Consider the following 8,368-nt stretch of genomic DNA (forward strand, 5'->3'; position numbering starts at 1 on the left):
GGTTTAATGAATGTATTTGTAAGTATCTTGATAATGAAGAACATTGCCCATGTTGTGGTCTTGTTGAAGAATACGAATCTCTTGAATATTTTTTTAATTACTTACGTGAAAAATGTTTTTCTTGTATATTATCTCATACTATGATGAACACAAGCTTTTTTTTAAATTTTATTTACTGTTTTATGGCATTATGATTGTTTATCGTTAGATACAACCTCTTACCATGATCTTTTATGTAATAATTTGGAAATAATAATAAAAAAGAGGATCAGGTGCACAAACTCCTCACAGCGACTCTGCAATATCTGCACAAAGGGTACGTTGATCAGCTGCTCGAAGATCTCACCTTTGGAGAAGACTGTTGATTTGATACTCTAAAAATGTAAGTATTATTACTCGAAAATTAACATTACCCCATAATGAATTGCATCTTTTGCCCACCCCAACACTTACATGCAATAATAACTATAAATGCCAACCAATAATTATATATATATTTTTAATGACATTTTAGTAAAAGAAGCCAAATGTATTTTCTTTTGTGACATAGCTATACATAAATATACACTAGTTAAATAAATGCAGTCGATGTGAATACATCAATTTTCAGTCAAGCAATTTGTTGTATGTTAAGGGTGATATTATGTTTGTCCAGTAGGAGGCGGTGGCGCACTGGGTGTGTGGCTGTAGCACTGTTAAACGCAGAGAAGAACACTCAGTGTGTGGTGTGCTTGGGCTGTGCTTGCTGGCTATTGAGAATGAGAAGTCACGTGCCGATTTGGGTTGATTTGGGAGGGGTCTGAGCCGGTCGGCCCTGATGGAAGGATACGCTATCTGTTGCCAGGGGCAATGCATTCAGAACTTCACAGAGGCGCGACTAAACATTTCAGAGCGCTTTCATTTTTGCGCATTTATTTTGTCGGCGGAACAGATCGAGACGGATCTACGAATACGAGAAAGAAAAGGAAGAAAGTAAAGCAATGCAAAAACATAAGGCGAAAGAAAGTGGACCTTACAGGAACAAGCTCACATCAAGCGCAAAACAGCGGTGTTTGGAGAAGCTCTCAGGCAGCTCCCTGCAGCGGCACAGAGACCTGAACCATATACCTCAGTGCACACATATGGACATTGGGAACTATATTGTTTACGATGTAAGTCACCTTGCATTCACGCTGTTAATGGCTTAATCTAACCCGGATATTTACATCTCGCGATCACACATTTAACTACCCTAGCTAACCCAGAACTGGTTTGTCCACTTTGCAGCCCCCAACAAAAAAAACCTGGCACAGTATGTGTCATTGGGTTAAAATCAAATTATAACTAAACATACACAGCTTTAGGATACATCAAAACATGTTGGAAACGTTCGTATACATTGAACATTTCGTTACAATCTAGTGTTCAGTCGCAGCTAATTCTAAATGCAATGTAATTACAATACGCTAAAACGCATGTGAATAAACTTACTTTGGCCAGTACAAACACTGTTTTCATCACCTGCTGTAAATGGACCCAGCCACAGCAGAAAGCCTCGTAACTTTCCAAACACTTGTGGCTTTTAAACTCCTGCATTGTGTAGTAACTTAAACCAAAAACAATATAATTCCCAATGTCCATGTGTGCATGGAGGTAAATGGTCCAGGTCTCTGTGCCGCTTGAAAGCTTCTCCAAATACCGCTGTTTTGCGCTTGGTGTAACCTAAAAAAACGGTATTTCATTGTTCCTATGTTTTCCATATGTATCGTGTGAGGTACTGCAGCAGTTTTTAACGCAGCAGTAACTTCCAGGCATGGTAAAACAGTGCAGAATTGCGAGAACCTCCTCTTAACAACACATTTAAACAATCCTGTTTCGCCACCGGTATCATTCGTTGTCGCTTTCATTCTGTTGTACTGCGGAGCTTCTGTCACGAAAACAAATTCCTCGTATGTGTAAACATATCTGTCAATAAAGCTCATTCTGATTAGGATTCCAACATGGCGGAGACCGTGATATCGAGGGAGGGGCTTTGTGCTATGACGACAACTTCTCATTCTCAATAGAGACGAGTCTCAATAAAGAGAGATCATTCAGAAGTTTCCGTGTTCTCTGAGTTTTCCCTGGTATCCACGATACAACATATAGCGACGAGGATGAAAGTCACTGTGGAGCGGCTGTTTCCTGAGGGTAAATAAAAAGCAGGACGTGGGTGAGCTGATGAAAGTTAATAGCTACCACCTGAAAGACTGATTGAGTAGAACGATGGCTAACATGCTGGGATCCGTGACGCCATTTGATAATAAATCACAATCATGGGAGGAGTATTGTGAAATATTGAACCATTTTTTCGTGGCAAATGATGTTGAAGAACCAGAGAAAAAAAAGAGCCATTTTGTTGAGCTGTGTGGGAGCTCAGACGTATATTTTAATGAGGAATTTATTGAGTCCTGAGAGACCAGGATCAAAAGGTTATGAGAATCTGGTGAGTTTGCTGAAAAATCACTTTAATCCAAAGCCCAGTTAAATAGTTCAAAGGTGGAAGTTTAATTCACGTAACAGACACTTTGATGAAAGCATAGTCGAATATGTGGCCGAACTGAGGAAATTAGCTCAAGATTGCAATTTTGGAGATACACTTACAGTTATGCTGAGAGACAGATTAGTATGTGGTGTTAATGATGACAGCATACAACGGAGATTATTGGCTGAGGAGGAACTGACATTTGAGACAGCGTTAAGGAAAGTTCAGGCGATTGAAGCTGCTAATAAGGATATGGTTGATTTGCATAAAGATAAAGGAAATCGATTGGGTACCACTGTTTTCAAGATGGACACAGGAGAAAAAAACAAGTCGAGTGTTACAGGATTGTGCTATCGATGTGGAAGTAACCATGGGCCCAAAGACTGTAGATTTGCCAACGAAAAGTGTTATAATTGTGGTAAAATGGGACATGTGAAAAGAGTATGTAGAATGAAAGCACAAGAAACGGGTGTGGATAAAGACAGGAAGTTTTGGAAATGGGGGAGAGGAAATCAATCAAAGAAGGCAAATTATCTTCAAGAAGAAGAGGAAGATCGGGCTGAAGATGTTTTCACCATGTATAGTCTAGAGGCACCACAGCCCCATGTACCCCCCATTACACAGATATTGCTTGTAAATGAATACCCTGTGAAGTTTGAGATTGACACTGGATGTAGTGTGACTGTTGTATCACAGAGGGAGTATGGAAAAATGGAAGCTAAGAAGAACTTGTCTGAACTCAAAAAAAGCACTCTCAGTTTAAAAACCTACACCGGACAGTCAGTGCCCATTTTAGGTACCACTAAAGTTAAAGTCAAACACAAAGGGCTTACCAGAGAACTCACAGCAGTGGTTGTGGCAGGATCTGGGCCTAATTTGTTGGGACGATCATGGCTCACAGAGCTAGAACTCAGCTGGGAAAAAGTGAGTAAACTTAAAGACAGCTCAGAGTTGTTGCAAGATATCCTAAGGGAACATGAAACAGTTTTCAAAGAGGAACTTGGAACACTAAAGGGAGCCTCTGTTAAGATTCATGTACCAAGTGATGCAAAGCCTAATTTTTTTAAATCAAGGTCACTGCCTTTTGCTATGAGAGAGAAAGTTGAAGCCGAACTTGAGCGTCTGATTAAAGGTCATATTATAGAGCCTGTGAAATTTTCAGAGTGGGCAGCACCTGTTGTGCCTGTTTTAAAACCAGATGGGTCAGTACGACTTTGTGGAGATTACAGAGTAACCATTAATCGAGAGTCGTCACTGGAGCAATATCCCATTCCTCGAATGGAGGACATGTTTGCTGTCTTAGCTGGAGGGGAAAAATTTAGCAAGTTAGATATGAGTCATGCATATCAACAGATTCTGTTAGATAAGACTTCACAGGCATATGTGACCGTGAATACACATAAAGGATTGTTCACGTACACCAGATTACCTTTTGGAGTTAGTTCCAGTCCAGCAATTTTCCAGAGGACCATGGAAGGGGTCCTGAAAGATATTCCAAAGGTCACTGTATATCTGGACGATATCTTGCTAACAGGACGAGATGATCAAGAGCATTTAAGGACCCTGGACCAAGTGTTGCAGCGGTTGGAGGAGGCTGGTTTGAGGTTAAAAAGGGGCAAATGTAAGTTCATGGAAAAGGAAGTAATTTTCTTGGATGCCACTGGTATTCATCCAGTTCCCGAAAAAGTCCAAGCAGTTCAAAATGCACCAAGACCAACGTCCGTAACTGAGCTGAAAGCATATTTGGGACTGTTGAATTTCTATAACAGGTTTCTGCCAAACCTCTCGACACTGCTTGCTCCATTGTACCGGCTCTTAAAGAAGGAAGTCCCATGGTGTTGGAAAGAGGAACAAGAAAAATCCAAAGAATTACTGCAGTCCAATCGGGTGTTAATCCACTATGATGAGAGAAAAGAATTAGTACTTTCTTGTGATGCCTCAGCGTACGGTGTGGGAGCCGTGTTAGCACATCGTATGGCAGATGGAACAGAGAGACCCATTGGGTTTGTGTCACGAACACTTACAGTAGCCGAAAAAAATTACTCGCAGCTGGAGAAGGAGGGTTTAGCTGTGGTGTTTGGGGTCAAGAAATTCCATAAATACCTATATGGCCGCAAATTTGTGATCTGTACAGATCATAAACCTCTACTAAGTTTATTGAGTGAACTGAAAGCGGTGCCACAGATGGTCTCTCAAAGAATTATGAGATGGGCAGTAATGTTGGGGGCATACGAGTATGTCATTTCTTACAGAGCGGGCAAGGACAATGGAAATGCTGATGCCCTCAGTCGGCTGCCTGTTCCTGAGATTCCGGAAAAAGAAGCGAAGGAGGATTATGTCTTGATGTTGGACAGCGTTATTAGTCCTTTGACGACATCAGAGCAGATCAAGCACTGGACAACTCGCGATCCTGTCCTCTCTAGAGTGCGTGAGTATGTACTTAAAGGTTGGCCTGATCACAGTAATATAAACGAGTTTGCACCTTATAAACAGAGACAACAAGAGCTCAGTGTTCAAGATGGGTGTGTGCTGTGGGGAGCCCGAATCATCATTCCAGAGCAAGGACGTGCAGGGTTGCTGGAACAGCTACATCAATCTCACCCAGGTATGTCAAGGATGAAAGGGCTGGCCCGTAGTTACTTGTGGTGGCCAAATTAAGATGCTGATATTGAGGCCCGAGTAAGAAATTGTACTGTGTGTCAAGAACAGAGGAAAGCTCCTGTGAGTGCAATTCATCCGTGGGAATGGCCACGACAGCCATGGAGAAGAGTGCATATGGACTATGCTGGTCCATTCCTTGGAAAGATGTTTTTAATTTTAATTGATGCCCATTCTAAGTGGATTGAGGCATATCCAGTCAATTCAGCAACAACTTCAGTGCCTCAGAAAGAGTTTCAGTACCCATGGCATTCCTGAAATGATGGTGTCTGATAATGCTCTGTGTTTTGTAAGTGAAGCGAGTAAAGAATTTATGTCTAGGAATGGAATAACACGTTACTTCTGCCCCGTATCATCCATCATCCAATGGTCTTGCTGAGCGGGCAGTTCAAACTTTTAAGGACCTCATGAGAAAATGTTCTGGGAACACTATGGAGACCAGGCTGCATAGAGCCTTGTTCAGTTATCATATTACACCTCATTCTACCACAGGATTGTCACCTGCCGAAATGATGATGGGGAGGAAATTACGATGCACCCTAGACAAAATACACCCTGACTTCACTTGCAAAATTGAATTGAAACAACAAGTTCAAAAAGAGCAACATGACCAACATGCGAAATCTCGTTATTTTGAAGTGGGAGATACGGTGTACACTAGGAATTTTGGATATGGACCAAGATGGGTGCAGGGAGTAATTCAAGATATTACAGGACCCGTGTTCTCTGAGTTTTCCCTGGTATCCACGATACAACACAATTAATACATGAATGGATAAAATATTTATATTTTATATACTGACAGCAAAAAAAAACATGTCTAAATGATTAAAATAATGTATAAAAGTTAGCATCACAGTAAATGCATACATGTACAAGTCAACAACACATGATACAAAGCTTCATTTAAACGTATTGTTCTAACAAACATGTATTTACAGATTGTGAACCCACACATCCTCCTGCCATCTGAACACAGCTGATACAGTTCTGCCGCTGCACTTCACAATCTCACTCTTCTCAGTGACTACGTTTACAAGCTGTTAAAATTCGGGTTATGGTCGGGTTAAGGTCACTATTTGGGTTTCTGAAACATTCGGGATAACCCGTTTACATGCGTGAGCAAAGAGAGTTACTCCTGTATACATGGAATGTGTAATCAGTCGCCAATATCCCGATGTAAACGGCGACGCACGGTTAGCGTCTGGACGTAATACGCAATATGCGTCATTTCCGATTCTTCTTCCTGTATCCAAAGACTCAAAAGACCAAGATTCTTTGCGAATAGAACATGCGCAGAACACACATTTTGATGGGGATATGCCAAAACGCGTTTACAAGACCAAATATTCGGGTTAGAAAAGGGGTAACCCAGGTATAATATCCCGGTTTTTGAGCATATCCGGGTTTTTGCCGGTGTTTACATGGCCGTGCGCGACCGGGTTATTGCTAATATCCCGGTTTTGAACGGGTTATTGGCTGCATGTAAACGTAGTCAATGGGGATGTCGTTGAGCAACAGGACGAGGAAGACCCTGGTATGAAGACACCACAGCAGCATCTGGTCCTGATGAGACAGTAAGAGCTGGAGTGAGGGAGCGTCTCATCTGTGACTCTCGATCATTTCCAGGATGATGCTGTGGTCTTCTCCATCCTCAGTGCACACACCAGTCTACAGACATTTTCATGTCCTACAAAAATACACATACACAAAACAAAAAGCCATTACATTATTCTATTGTTTCAGGTTTTCCCTGTTTTTCACCTTTCCTTGCAGGTCCTGCTCCACCACAAAAGATCTGCAGCAAATGCCCAGAAATCAAGAATAAGAAAAGAGGTGTAATAGTTGTTTAAAATTACATTAAAGGGGGGTGAAATGCTCGTTTTCACTCAATCTCCTGTTAATCTTGAGTACCTATAGAGTAGTACTGCATCCTTCATAACTCCAAAAAGTCTTTAGTTTTATTATATTCATAAGAGAAAGATAGTCTGTACCAATTTTTCCCGGAAAAACACGACCGACTGGAGGCGTGACGTGTGGGCGGAGCTAAAGAATCACGAGCGCCAGTAGGCTTTTGCGTTGAGAGCATGTGGAAGCTGTTACTTTACCGTGAGGGAAAAAACATCCAGCAACCTGTCTGACAGATGTAAATCTTCTAGTAGCTGTGCGTGCAAACTGCCATCGTTAATCTTGCAGAGACGGCGAGCTTGAGCGGGGCGTGAGTGAGCAGGAGTAAGTATTCTGATTAATTATTTTGTATAGTATTTTAAAATGTAACGCCAGTACGCCATATTAAGTTAATTGCCTGCGAGCTTCTCCTCCTGTCTGTACGGTAATGCAGAGTGTTATGATGCAATCATTAGCCTATTTTTTTTACAAAAACTGTTTCTACGGGGCCATAATGTTACATAGAAGGTAATGGAGCCCTTTATACATTGTCGTGTATCTTTAGAAATAAATAATGGACAAACAGAGTCTTTAAACGCCTCAGATGTAAAGTTATTCGCTGTTAAAATGACGCCAAAATGAATGGGAGTCAATGGGAATGCTAACGCCAGTTAAGTTCTGCTAAAAGATGGCAGCCCCCACCCGACTTCAACTTCCGGTCGAGTTCCTTGCCCCCTGCTCACAGCAAGCTGTCATATTCATCTTCTTTCCAGTTTAACAGCGGTTGGCATCCAGTTTATTGGTGCATTACCGCCCTCTTCTGTTCCGGAGTGTGGATCAGATAATACGTGTTCCTACTAAAACGTACACTCTCACATTGTCCCCTAACATTAATATCTACACACACATAATGCATCAAATCCTGCCTAAAACCCCTGCCTCCCTTAAAACGTAATCAATATTCTACTCTGTGCCCTAATTAAAGCCGCCATATTGCCAAGAACATATCGTTTTGAGATCTCGCCTGGTTCTGTGTGATTTGGACAACTTCAAGTTACGCCTCCAACTTCAAGTTATGCCCCCGTCTTGCAGTCTGCAGACGTAGCTTGGGAGCTTTCATCTGTTTGATGGTGTTAAAGCTACAAAAAAAAAATATATATAGTAATAAAATTCCCTGACAGCCGAAACATGAGGCTTCTCCCTCTTGCATTGTGATCTGTAGCCCTCGCCTCCAAAATAATGGAGTTAACCACCATATTTATTTTAAAGTGCCCCTATTATTATGAAAGGTTCATATTTTGGTTTTGGGAGTCTTCAAGA

This window comes from Carassius gibelio, chromosome B22, assembly GCF_023724105.1.
Source record: "Carassius gibelio isolate Cgi1373 ecotype wild population from Czech Republic chromosome B22, carGib1.2-hapl.c, whole genome shotgun sequence".
Lineage (NCBI taxonomy): Eukaryota > Metazoa > Chordata > Actinopteri > Cypriniformes > Cyprinidae > Carassius > Carassius gibelio.